General features: G+C 50.8%; 1 non-coding gene across 1 annotated transcript; it reads right to left on the bottom strand.

Moving 5' to 3' along the window:
- Positions 1-13,665: 13,665 nt before the first annotated feature.
- LOC121166688 lies at positions 13,666-13,773 on the bottom strand. The gene has a single exon (XR_005885458.1). It is a non-coding gene; the product is annotated as a small nucleolar RNA U13 (small nucleolar RNA).
- Between the last annotated feature and the right edge of the window lie 271 nt (positions 13,774-14,044).

The raw sequence follows: 14,044 nt of genomic DNA, 5'->3' as shown, positions 1-14,044 counted from the left end.
GAAACATCAGAAGTTCCCTGAGTCTGGAGGGCTGACTCCCCCTCATCTGTCATGTCGGTGGGCAATGAAGTGGATGAGATAGAAGAGAGACTGAGGGACACAGGACTAAGAGACCTTAAAGGCCCCGACTCACAAGCAGTCCCCTGAAACGGGTGGTCTGACTCAGGTGGAAATCCGTGCATTGTTGGGGAGTGGCTAGTTGAAACGTGAGGGGGATTAAGGTGTGGGAATGCTGGGACTGTGGTGAAGCTGGAAGAAGCATTTGAAAGGCCTGAGACAATGGCAGGTCCCTGAGACAGGAGAGCACATTTCTCCTCAACCATAGAGTCACGTGGGGAGGAACAGTTTGCGATGGGAGATAGAAGGAGGGAAGGCAGTGATGGGCCAGAGGCAATAGGAGAGGAACATCGAGGTTCCAATGCAGATGTGGCACTGGAACATGAGGGGACATAGTGAGAGGCTACCGAGGTAAAGAGTGGGCAGTCAGGCTCTGGTGTGCCCTGAGAAGAACATTGAGTTGGAACCCCAGTCTCTTCTATGGTAAACATGAGGGCCAAGTCTCCTGCTCCCAGGGAGCCTGGCCTCTCCTCGAGGTAGAACTGGTTATGGTTGGTGTCCTCACGGAGAAATTTTGGGATGGGAGGGTAGAAGCTGGGAGACAGAGGAGACTGTGGAGGGAGAGGGTTCATGGGGGCGGGACAGGGTGAATTTCCTGCCACACTAGGAGCTCCCGCTCCTAGGGGGGCTGATTCCTCCACAATGATACAACTGCTACTCAAGGAGCAGGATGGGGTGGAAGACAGACTGAGACTGAGGCTCATGAGGCTTGGAGACCTTAAGTTGTCAGAGTTGGCAGGAATCCCATGGTGTGGGTTGTCTGACTCAGGCAGAAGTGAGGGCATAGTTGGGGAGTAGTTAGGTGCCACTGAATGATCATGGGATGGCACTGCAGAATTTGGTGTCATAGGATAGGAGGTGCCAGAAGGGGGAGAGTGATGTATTATGGATGGGAATGGTTGTGTTGGTGACAATGACAGGTGACATGAAGCCATTGGGGAAGTGGCGTCACCTGTGGGGCTTCCTATGGGGGATGCTCGCCCAAGGAAGGGGTCATTGGGACCCATCAAGGGAGGAATGTTAGGGGATGGCGGAGTGAAGACTGTGGAGTCAGGCTCTGGTGTGCCCTCAGAAGAACATTCCGATAGAACCCCAGACTCCTCCATGGTAGACATGAGGGCCAAGTCTCCTGCTCCCAGGGAGCCTGGCCTCTCCTCGAGGCACAACTGGCTCTGGTTATTGACCTCGCGGAGAAATCTCTGGAGGATAGGGGAGCAGCTGTTCGAGAGAGGAGACTGTGGTGAGATAAGGTTGATGGGGGAGGAACAGGGTGTATTTCCTGCCACACTAGGAGCTCCCTCTCCTAGGGGGGCTGATTCCTCCACAATGATACAACTGCTACTCAAGGAGCAGGATGGGGTGGAAGACAGACTGAGACTGAGGCTCATGAGGCTGGGAGACCTTAAGTTGTCAGAGTTGGCAGGAATCCCATGGTGTGCATTGTCTGACTCAGGCAGAAGTGAGGGCATAGTTGGGGAGTAGTTAGGTGCCACTGAATGGTCATGGGATGGCACTGCAGAATTTGGTGTGGTAGGAAAATAGGTGCCAGAAGGGGGAGAGTGATGTATTATGGATGGGCATGGCCGTGTTGGTGACAAGGACAGGTGGCATGAATCCATTGTGGAAGTGGCGGCTCCTGTAGAGATCCCTATTGGGGATGCTCGCACAGTGAAGGGGTCATTGGGACCCATTAAGGAAAGACTGTGAGGGGATGGCGGAGTGAAGACTGTGGAGTCAGGCTCTGGTGTGCCCTCAGAAGAACATTGAGATGGAACCCCAGACTCCTCCATGGTAGACATGAGGGCCAAGTCTCCTGCTCCCAGGGAGCCTGGCCTCTCCTCGAGGCACAACTGGCTCTGGTTATTGACCTCGCGGAGAAATCTCTGGAGGATAGGGGAGCAGCTGCGTGAGAGAGGAGACTGTGGTGGGAGAGGGTTGATGGTGGAGGAACAGGGTGAATTTCCTGCCACATTAGGGTCAGGCTCATTCAGGGGGGCTGAATCCTCCACAATGATACAACTGCTACTCAAGGAGCAGGATGAGGTGGAAGACAGAGTGATGCACAAGGGGCTGGGAGACCTTATGTTCCCCAAGTTGGCAGGAATCCCATGGTATGGGTGGTCTGACTCAGGCAGATGTGTGGGCATAGCTGGGGAGTAGTTAGGTGCCACTGAATGATCATGGGATGGCACTGCAGTATTTGGTGTCATAGGACAGGATGTGCCAGAAGGGGGAGAGTGATGTATGGAAGCAATTGGTTGTGTTGGTGACAAGGACAGGTGGCATGAAGCCACTGGTGAAGTGGCGGCACCTGTGGGGCATCCTATGGGGGATGCTCGCACAGTGAAGGGGTCATTGGGACCCATCAAGGCAGGAATGAGAGGGGTGAAGACTGTGGAGTCAGGCTCTGGTGTGCCCTCAGAAGAACATTGAGATGGAACCCCAGTCTCCTCCATGGTAGACATGAGGGCCAAGTCTCCTGCTCCCAGGGAGCCTGGCCTCTCCTCGAGGCACAACTGGCTCTGGTTATTGACCTCACGGAGAAATCTCTGGAGGATAGGGGAGCAGCTGCGTGAGAGAGGAGACTGTGGTGGGAGAGGGTTGATGGTGGAGGAACAGGGTGAATTTCCTGCCACACTAGGAGCTCCCTCTCCTAGGGGTGCTGATTCCTCCACAATGATACAACTGCTACTCAAGGAGCAGGATGAGGTGGAAGACAGAGTGATGCACAAGGGGCTGGGAGACCTTAAGTTGTCAGAGTTGGCAGGAATCCCATGGTGTGCGTTGTCTGACTCAGGCAGAAGTGTGGGCATAGTTGGGGAGTAGCCAGCTGCCATGGGAGAGAACCTGTAGGGTTCGGTTGAGGGGTCAGGAGACTGGGTAGGGAGTCCTGGGAAATTTTGGGCATCCCCAGGTGGGTGTGGGATGCTGCCTAGGTCGTCCAAGTCCTTGCACAGCTCTTCATGGGAGCCGGGACTTTCCCCACCAGGAGGGGTGGAGCTGCATGTTGAGGGAAGTGTGAGCATGTCGTAGATGGTGGAGCCCCCTGAGGACTCAGAGGATGGCCCTGCAGATGACACTGCAGAATTTGGTGGCCTCGGGAAGGAGGTGCCAGAAGGGGAAGAGTTTGGTATGGATGTGCATGGTTGTGTTGGTGACAATGACAGGTCACGTGTAGCCATTGGGGAAATGTCGGCACCTGTGGGACTTTCTGTGGGGGATTCTCGCACAGTGAAGGGTTCACTGCGATACCCGAAAGAGTCACTGGGCGATGCTGGTCTGATGTCTGGGGAATCACGCCTGGAGGACCCTTCAGAGGAACTGGAGTGGTCCCTAGTCTTCCCTGAGAAAGACATTATTACAGGAAGTGAGCTGCAATTCTTTGGCTTGTGTTCAAATGTACAACTGAGGGGCCGTGAATTGGATTTTGAGGCTGAGGCTGCGGGGTTGGGGCTGTGGTGGGTTAGGGGGAGGCTGTGTGTGTGTGTATATTGTTCTGTGTGTGTGTGTTTTGGTTGTGTGAGTGTATGTATGTGTTTGTGTGTGTGTGTTTGTGTGTGTGTATGTGCGTGTGTGTGTGTTTGTGTGTGTGTGTGTGCGTGTATCTATCTGTGTGTGTGTGTGTGTGTGTGTGTGTGTGTGTGTGTGGTTGAGGCTTACTGGAGAGCCTCTCTCCAAAATGCAGGAATATCCAGAACACAGATGACAGGCCCACTCACCCCAGTAAGTGTTGTGTCAGTCCGTGTCAGGAATCAAAGTCGCAGGATGCTCGCAAGATGCTCGCTGGAAGCTCGCAGGATGCTCGCAGGATGCTCTGGGAAGCTGGGCAGCACAGAAACCTGCTCTGGCCTTCACTTTCCTCAGAGAGAATCCGAGCTCATTGCCCTGGCAACGGCCTTATATACCCCAGAGGGCGGGGCTTAGCAGAAGGGGCGGGGCTTCCCTTCAACTGACAGCCTAACTGCCACCTAGACTCCGCCCACCCCGCTGGCTCTTCTCATTGGCTCATCTGCTTGTCACTCTTTGGCACCATCCAAAGCAGACCCGGGGGGGTCCCACTCCCTGCATCTGTTTATGCCTTTCATCCCTGTGCTGTGAATAGCTTCACCCCCATCCCTGGTATTTTCCACCTGGAGGTAGTTTGTGTAGAAGCAGACATTGCCCTGTGAGTTCATTGGAGAAACCCCCAGGGCCTGCCAACAGTGACCTCCTTGGATTGGCATGTGTTCCCCGAGCCTATAAACATAATCAGATCACCTGGGAAGGGCCTCCATGGAGTTATTTTAATAGTCCATTATTTAGACTGAAGTTCAAGGGCTCTGCTTCCACCCTCCTCCACCTGTCATCTAGTGTCAGTACTCCCTTCAGTGCTGGTGGATGTTTGGATCCCACCCAATACATTCCAATCTTGGAGGTGACACAAGGAAACACTCCCAGCATCTATCACCCCGTTAAGGGACCATCAACGCACTGAAGGAGAGCAGGCTCACCTGAAGACCTCACCTGGGGGACAGCCTGCACAGCGGCCCTGGGGAGATGCGCTTCCTCCGAGGGAGCAGGGACAAGGCCGTTCTACTGAACACAGAAAGAAAATGTGGACTAGACAGAGAGCAAGTGCCAAGGGCTCCGTGGTGATCTTTTGTTCCCACCACATTCAAGTTTTCTCTTTGTTAAGATGTATCCATTTTTCTTGAAAGGCAGATATACAGACAGGAGGAGAGACAGGAAGATCTTCTCTCTGATGATTCACTCCCAAAGCAGCTGCAACTGCCAGTGCTGAACCGATCTGAAGCCAGGAGGCAGGAGCACCTTCCATGTCTCCCACACAGGTGCAGGGTCCCAAGGCTTTGGACTGGCCTTGACTGCTTTCCCAGGCCAGAACCAGGGAGCTGGTTGGGAAGTGGGGCTGCGGAGAGACAAAACCATGCCCATGTGGGATCCTGGTGCATGCAAGGCAAGGACTTTTAGCCCCTGGGCTACTGCACCGGGCCCTTGGTGTGATGTTTTCACAGGCCAGGACAAACAGCTGAATCATTGCTGCTCTGGCTCCCCGCGTGCTTGCTCCCGGTGCAGAAACCAGTGCTTGTACCTGATCAAAGCTTGTGACAGGGCTCATTCAGGGCTCAGCCCCATGTTGCATTACCCAGTACTCTCTGTTGTCCAGGGTCCCTTAGGAAGCCCGGCTGGGGCAGCACTCAAGGCAGGGAGCCCCATCCTCCACACCCCACTCTAATAACATGTGCAATGCACTCTACACACACAATTTTGATTGCTAGCGAATCCTTGCTGACATTGAGCCAAATTCTGCTTAAATTTAATTTTTACACAAGTTCTTTTTTTTGTGTTTTTTTTTTAAATACTTGAGGGTAGTCGTGCATTTTAGTTCCTCAAATCTTTTTTTCTCCCCCCACCTAGATCTAACTATTTCAGTTCCTCCATCTTTCCTTTCATGACCGAATTTCATCTGACGTCTGAGATGGGGATTCTGGTGTATATGGTTGCGTGGGGGTGGGTGGAGTGTTCTCGGGGGAATCCCACAGGGTTGTGAAGGAAACCGTTAAACAAGGTGGGTGTCAGCGAGAGCCCCCTTCCCCGCCCATCCATGGCGCCAATGGAGTACAGGGCGGTTCCATCTCAAGGGAAGGGTTTGGTGTCTCATGTACCATGTTAGCATTGCTTCTGCAGGTGGAGGGAGTCCGCAGTAACCCTCCTGAGTGCCATGGCCTCCCTGGGGGCAGGGGCAGTGTTCAGGAGTGTTAGCAGCCAATGCTCGCAGACTCTGGGGGAGCGGGTACCCTGGATGTGGCTCTGTACACACCTCCTGCTAGTAGCCCACCTCAGTAGTTGCACCCAAGCTGTGCTTCAGGTATCGCAGGTATAATTGGATGATGTGCGGAGCCAAAGAAGACTCTGAGTCCCCATCACCCTCAGCTCTGGGATTGAAAGTCTGATCTAAACCACAATATGCTGTTCATGGAAAATTGCTGCCCAGCCAAATGTCTTCCATTGGCATTTCATAGCATGATGATACCAGAAACAAAAGCAGTTTAAATTTTTAAAAAATTTTTTATTTTTCATATTGTTCACATAGGCGAGAGCAATACATGTCCATGTGGGTCTCTGATTAGAGAGGGGAGGGCTGAGGTGTGGCGGAAGGTGGGTGGGACAATTTTTTTTTTGCTCCTGTGTCTTCAGGGGGAGTTTGCTCCTTGCTGTCAAACTACATCACCGCCCTGGGGTGAGGGACAGTCTTTGATGTTGCTCTAGAGACCCCAATGTGAGGAAGAACATTCCAAGGGTGATGCTTGAGTGGTCTGAGATGCAGTTGGGTTTGCTGCACCGGAACTGAGAAAGCCTAAAGGCTTTTGTCTGACCAGGCAAAGACTTTAGCCACTAGGCTACTGCGCTGCCCCTCCACATGTGCATTCTTCATTACAGCACCTGTGCTGTAAGTATATTACATTTCTGATGTTTTTCTAATAATGTTATCCTGATCTTACCTGCTGTGGTTTGGGTTTCCTTAGGAATGGAGTACAGGGGCTGGCACTGGGCTGCAGTGTTAAGCCACTGCCTGCAACGTTGGCATCCCACAGGCCTTGGGTTCATGTCCCAGCTGTCTCACTTTCTGTCCAGCTCCCTGCTTATGCACTTGGGAAAGCAGTGGGAATGACCTGTCCCTCCCACTCTTGCAGAAGACCTGGATGAAGCTCCTGGCTCCTGGCTTCTGGCTGACCTAGCTCTGGCCATTGCGGCCATTTGGGGAGTGACCTAGCACATGGACAATCGCTCTGTGTGTCTTGGAAACCTTGCCTTTCAAACAAATACATAAATAAATCTTTAAGACAGTTTGAAGAAAAAAAAGCACAGCACGAAGCAAGGATTTGGATGCAAGTGACTTGGGAGGGTGAGGAATCAGGGATCACAAGTGCCAGGACGGAGGAGGGAGGAGTAATTAGGATGGAGTATCAGCAATGAAGGCACGATTAACCAGCTTATTTCGGGCACATTTCGTGTGCAACTTTTATTTGTTTATTTATGTATTTTTTACACATCCTGAGAAGAAGTTAAGCGAGCAGCCAGCGAAAACAAGTCATTCACCATCCGTACAAGGCAATCAACGTGTGGTTTCTCAGCAACAAGTTTCTGCTCTGGTGTAAAGTCTGCGTTGGCCCAAGCTTTCTGCCTGCTGGCAGTTGGTATCAGTGAGAGAGAGAGAGAGAGAGAGAGAGAGAGAGAGAGCGCTTTCGAAAAGACTGCGTAGAATCTAGGAGATAAATGGCCTGTCCGTAGCAGCTGCCTCCCAGATGCCAGTAAGACTCCCCCTGAGGTCTTATGTTGCATTAAAAAAAGTAGTAGTCCCAGTTTCTGCTTCCCACACACTACATACCTGCATCTCAGATGGCTTTTGAATGTGTTACTCTGCAGGGCAAGGTGGGAGCCATGATCACACGCATTTATTTTTCATAAGGTGTCATACTAGGAATCTTGGATTGACAGAGTGGAGCTGAAAGCTATATGAATAATGTGTGCTTCAGTACACTGAAAGGCACCCCTGTGGGTTTAACACCACCGAGAGCGTTAGAGCAAGTGTGGACACACATGGCAGCTCGGTCAGAGACCATCTCCCCACTGCGAGGGGATGCTTGGGATGCTGGGGAGGTGATCCTGCAGATGAAACTGGAGCTCCATGATGAGAACTAGGTCCCTGCCGCTGAATAGAGTCACCCCATCCACTCTGATGTAAGGTTGTGGGGCAAGAGCCAGTCAGGGGCCACCTTTGTGCAGCTGGCATGGGGCCCAGGCGCAGGTGACTGGGCTGTGGCTGGGGATGTGGTAAGCCCAGCTATGGCCAGAAACCAAGGAAACAGACTGGTCCTGCTGGATTCTGCAATCAGGTATCTAAGGGCCTGGCACACGGTGCCTCTGCCCATGCTTGTCAAGGGGCAGTCCTGCTTTGCTGATGGAAACGACAAACTTGTGTCTCCTCGGGTTTTACAAATGATCAGCCTTAAAGGTCTTTCTGTAGAGCTCTTTCTAAAAAAGATTAAAAAAATTTTTTTTTTATTTGAAAGGCAGATTTACAAAAAATGGAAACAGAGAGGAAGATCTTCCATCGTCTGGCTCACTCCCCAAATGGCCACAACAGCCAGAGCTGAGCTGATCTGAAGCCAGGAGTCTGAAACTTTTTTCACGTCTCCCGCGAATATGCAGGGTCGCCTTGCAAATCTGATGTTATCGAATTTTTGCTTTAAAAATTCCTTCCCCCCAATTCTTTCCCTCTCCCTCTTCTACAACTGCTAACATTTCCTGAAATGAGCACAGAGGGGAGGGAAGTCACCATGCCTCACCCTGCTTCCAGGCAACAGCACCTGACTCCCCTCCACCCCACCACGCTGCTTTTGGCACAAGGTTGTCAGGTCACAGCGCGAGTCCACTTAGGCAGGAGTTTGGCTGCTGGTTAGTTGCAGAAATGCCGTTTGCAGAGCGCACCGAAGGGCAGGCTGCAGGGGACGACTCATCTCCTTGCACAGGAGTATTCCTGGGGTTGGCGTCAGTAAGCCACATGTGAGTCAGTGCTGGTCACCATGTGTCAGTGCTGGTGACCACGTGCAGATGGCTGGCAGGTGTCTCACTGGAGAATCTGATCCACCTGGGGACAGGTTGGCTGCAGCGTTTGGCTGCTTCCCTAACCAGTCCTGGCTCAGGTCAGTCGCTAAGTTGTCATAGATGGTGGTTGCAGACCATTATTAAAAGGCAAAGTTACAGAGAGAGGACACACACACACACACACACATCCCTTCCCTCTGCTGATTCACTTTCTAAATTGTCATGTCAGCTACAGCTGAACTGGTCTGAAGCCAGGAGCCAGGAGCTTCTTTTAGGTCTCCCATGTGGGTGCAGGGGTCCAAGTACTTGGGCCATCCTCCATTATTTTCCGAGGCCATAAGCAGGGAGCTGCATTGAACATGAAACAGCTGGGAATAGAACCAGCACCCACGTGGGAGCTGATGGCGAGGCAGAGGATTACCACGCTAGACCACTGCGCTGACCCACGAGGATAATTTTTGTAGAGTAATTCTGAAATAAAACATGAGCCCACCCCTCACCCCGCCCCGTTAAAATACATGCACAGTATCTATTCAGAACCCTGCATGAGTGTGTGTGGTCATGGGTTCAAATCCATCAGCTTCAAGGGTTTCATGACCATGAGAATGAGACTGAACTTGAGAGACCAATGGGAAGGCCCAAAGACAGACACGTGTCCAGCAGGGTGACACTAGGTTTTCCTGGAGGTTGAATCTGGTGCAGCCAGTCCTCGGGTGTGTCCATTCCGGAAGCTGCTCAACTGGTGTGTTGGGTGATTGTCAGGGGAGAAGGCCTTTCCAAGCCCAGGATGCAGCTCGACCTGGACAAGGGGAGGGAGGGACTTTGGCTGCATGGAGGCTCCCCTACACTCCACATCCCTTTGCCCCATCTTCTTCCTGCCACCTGTTCTTAAAGGGGCTTATGTCCAGAATTTGATATGTCCAGAATTCCAGATAAAATAATAATTTAAAAAATTGTGTATTTATGGTAAACAAAGTTACATGGTGGTTGGGATTTTTTTTTTAATTTTCTAAAATTACAAGGGATACCTTAAAAAAATTACAGAAGACAGCAGAATTATGTTTACAATTTCCTGTCTTCCTCCTCGTAGCACCTAGCAACCAGTGTTGCTACCTGCAAAATCTTCCGTGTAATTTCCTGATAGTAAGTACCGCACCTGGACACGTGGGTGGGGCTAAGTGACTTGCACCACAGTGACAAGATTGGAGAGGTGGGGCAACTCTGCTTCAGGCAAAGCATGAAGAAGGCCAGAGTTCCTGGCCTGGGTGGAGAAGGCTGAGCCAAGCAAGGTCAAGGTCGAGCTGGGCAAGCTTCACAGGCAACCCAGCAGGTGGCCAGTGGGATGCTCAGAGGTAGAAAAGATGGGCAAGATTTATTTTATTTTTATTACAAAGTCAGATTTATTCTTTTTAATGGAAAGTCAGATTTATAGAGTGAAAGGTAGACAGAGGGAAAGATCTTCTACCCGCTGGTTCACTCCCCAAGGAGCCACAATAGCCGGAGCCGAGTTGAGTAAAGCCAGGAGCCAGGAGCTTAGTCTAGATCTCCCACGCAGGTGCAGGGTCCCAAGCCTTTGGGCAGTTCTCTACTGCTTTCCCAGGCCACAGGCAGGGAGCTGGGTGGGAAGTGGAGTAGCCGGGACAGAAACTGGCACCCACATGGTATCCTGTGTGTGCAAGGCGAGGACTTTAGCCACTAGGGTACTGCTCCAGGCCCATTAAGTTTTTTTTATATTATCTTATTTTTAAAGATTTATGTATCTTACTTGAAAGTCAGAGTTGCAGAGACAGAAAAGGTAAGACAGAGAGACAAGTCCTCCAGCTTTCCTAACTCCACAACAGTCAGAGCTGAGCTGATTCAAAGCTGGGTAGCAGGAGCTTCTTCCAATAGCCTGCCTGGGAGCAGAGGCCCAAGGCCTTGAGCCATCCTCCACTACTCTTCCAGTACATTAGCAGGGGGCTGGTATGAAAGTGGAGCAGGCAGAGGATTAGCAGGTTATGCCACTGTGCCAGTCTCAAGCGAAGATATTTGTAACAAAGCTATTTAGAATAAAATTCTGTTAATTGTATCCAGTGTAAACCATGCCCTTTATTCCCCATAGAAATTGTAGAGTCTAGAGAAATCTAGATTCTTAGGTAAATGTTTTCAAAACTTCTATGTATGAAGTGTGGACTCGGAAGAGCAAAGGCATGGAGATACACAGAACAAGGACATAGTATCCTGTACAACAGTGACATTCCCCACTTACGGAGCTGGGAAGAGGCAGATGTAGAAGCTGGGATAAGGTTTAAGTGATGAGACAGAATGAAACCTAATTAACAGCAGGATGAATAGAAAAGAGACAGTAAAATACTGAAGAATGTTTCAGGGCACTGGGGCCCCAAGCACTTGGGCCATCCTCTGCTGCTTTCTCAGGTGTAGTAGCAGGAAGCTGGACCTGAAGTGGAGCAGGTGGGACCCAAACTGGGGCCCACGTGGGATGCCAACATCATAGGCAGCAGGTTTACTTGCTCCTCCCCAACACTGGTTCAACTCGTAAACTTTTTCCTCGGGTACCATGTAGAGGGAAATGATACCAACCAGGGCAGAAAATACACATAGACAAACAGGCTTATGAAGAGAAGCCAGAGTGTGGCAGTAAACACGAGAGGTGTAAATCTCTCAGATGGAGGTGCTAGTGGAGTCATGTGGTGGATGATTTTGGTTTTGGACATGTTGCATTTTAGGGGCAGAGGGGCCATTAAGAGCACTGGTTCAGAGGGCAGATGCTGCAGAATTTTAGTGTCAAGTCCCACATGGCACTGGCTGTCCCATGCCTCGTGCCCTCCTAGATCTGAAAGCCTGGCAGAGATGCCACAGTCTGGTTCTCAGGAGAAGGACTAGGCTGTCGCGCTCAACACATGGGGAGGGAATGCCCCTACTGAGAGTAAGACTCAGTGTTTATAAACCTCATTTACTAGAGGTCGTACATCAGCCTGGTTCAATGTCACAGGAATGCTAGCAAGCATAAAATGCTATACACAAAGAGAGTGAAAAGCGCAGGGCTGTAACTCATGCCAACATCTAGCCACTGGGTTGGATTTTATCCTGAGAGCCATTCTGATGCAGTGATTTAAAAACGTCCCTAGGTGGTTTTACGCTAACTTCTTTCCTACTTGCCATTGAGTTCTAACCCGGGTATGTGTCCTTCCCTTAACCTTAAGCTCCCTTTAGGCACTTGACTTTGTTCCCTGTGGCTCACCTAAGTACCAAAGCTCAGACTTAGAAAATGGCCAAGTTGTTTGCAACCCCAAATCTTCTCTGAACCCGCAGGCTATAGTTGTGTGGTATGCAGGTGCAAGGATTCTTGATGATGGTTAAGAAAGTGTGACTGTGGTGAGACAAAGGGGCTGATAAGGCATTTGGGGTGAAAACAGTAAATCAAGTTTCATCTGTGTATGGTTCTTTCAACTAGAAGCCTTTTGACATTTTTTTCTTTTAATTTGTTGTTGTTGAAAACATGGCTTTCTGTTATTGTTTTAACTGGAAAGGAATACAGAAAAGCGAGAGTGGAGGAACGGGAGAGATCTTCCAAATGCCAATCCATTCTGCAACTGCTCATGCTGGGTCAGGCTGAAGCCGGGAGCCAGGAGCTTCATCCTGGTGGGGTCCAAGAAGTTAGCCATCATCCGCTGCCTCCTTGGTTTTGCTCAGTTTATTTACATAAAGCCAAACTGGAAACAGAGTAGTGGGGATTTGAACCCATCACTCTGATATAGAAGGCAGCTACTGCATACAATAACTTAAGAACTGGGTCAAATGCCAACCCCTGCCCGACTTGGAAAGGAACTTGATATAATGCTGTTTTTACAGTCCCCCGATGATGCAAGGTGAGGACTTTAGCCACTAGGCTACTGCTCCGGGCCTTTTTAAAGAATTTCTTGCCAGGTTTGTCCTCAATTACATTTTTCCCCCCATCTTTCAATTATTGTATTGACCGCAAAGCACTAAGGAATGACAACATAGGTTTTAGAATTTGGGGTAAAGAGATGCCTTAAAAAAAAAAACAGGCCTGGAGCAGTAGCCTTGTGGCTAAAGTCCTCACCTTGCATACACCAGGATCCCATACAGGCGCCAGTTTGTGTCCTGGTGGCCCCGCTTTCCCATCCAGCTCCCTGCTGGTGGCCTGAGAAAGCAGTTGAGGACAGCCCAAAGTCTTGGGACCCTGCTCCTGAGCAGGAGACAAAGAAGCGTCTCTGGGCTCCTGGCTTTGAATTGGCTCAGCTCCGGTTGTTGCCGCTACTTGGGAAGTGAATCAGAGGAGGGAATATCTTCCTCTCTGTCTCTCCACTCTGTACATCTGAGCTTCCAATAAAAATAAATATATCTTAAGAAAAAAAAAAAAACCTTTAAAACTCATTTGAAAGGTACAGAGAAAAAGACTTGAGAGAAATCTTCCAACTATTGGTTCACTTCTGAAATCCCACAGCCAAGGCCACGCCAGGCTGAAGCCAAGGACCTGGAGTTCCATCTGGGTCTCCCACATGGGTGGCAGGGACCCAAGTACTTGAACCATCACCTGCCATGTTCGCTATGCAAGACAAGACGACAGAACTTGAGACAACTGTCAGGACAATCTTTCGGGCGCTGCTTTAATATACTTTGCACTCACTCAGGCTTTGGCCCCAAGGCGGCAGTTTCCCCTGTTATTGCTGGTCCTGGCTTAGGCTTATGTGGTTGGATTCTGACACCAGAGGTGATGGGAGCAGGTTCAGATTAGCGCATGTAGCTGTCTGCTGCAGATTTGCGGATTCCCAAATGGTCCAAGGGCCGCAGCGCGAGGCACCTGCTACACAGATGGAATGACGCCTTATGTCAAGCCTACGCGTAGGACTCTGGCATCCCGTAACCTTCACTAGGCTGTGATTTCCTTGTTGTTGTTTTAATAATCCTCAGAGGTCACATTAGACCAGGAATGCGCCCATGTCCACGCGAACAGAATTTGAGAGAGGCGCCTCTCGGACAAACGCGCGTAAATCCAGCCATCGCGCCTATGAACCCCCAAAGCATCTGTGAGTTCTTTAACATCTCCCCCGGTCTCGGCATTTAGTATGGGGGGAGGGGGTGGCGCACTTTGGGTCGAAACCTGGAAACACAGTTAGTAATGGTGAGGTAGAGGCTAAACACGGGGAGCCAAGCCACTCAAGTCTCCAGACTCTGGCTTCCTTTAAGCATTTCCCACGCCCCGGAGGAGTCCAGCGGGAGTGCACAGCGTCCCCTCCGCAGGTGGTCGCGGGGGTGGTCAGGCTCCTAGGGCGCACAGCGCGCCGGGCCCCACTCG

This window comes from Ochotona curzoniae, unplaced genomic scaffold (assembly GCF_017591425.1).
Source record: "Ochotona curzoniae isolate NIBS_2020 unplaced genomic scaffold, NIBS_Ocur_1.0 patch203, whole genome shotgun sequence".
NCBI lineage: Eukaryota > Metazoa > Chordata > Mammalia > Lagomorpha > Ochotonidae > Ochotona > Ochotona curzoniae.
This window is presented reverse-complemented; position numbering and strand designations above follow the sequence as displayed.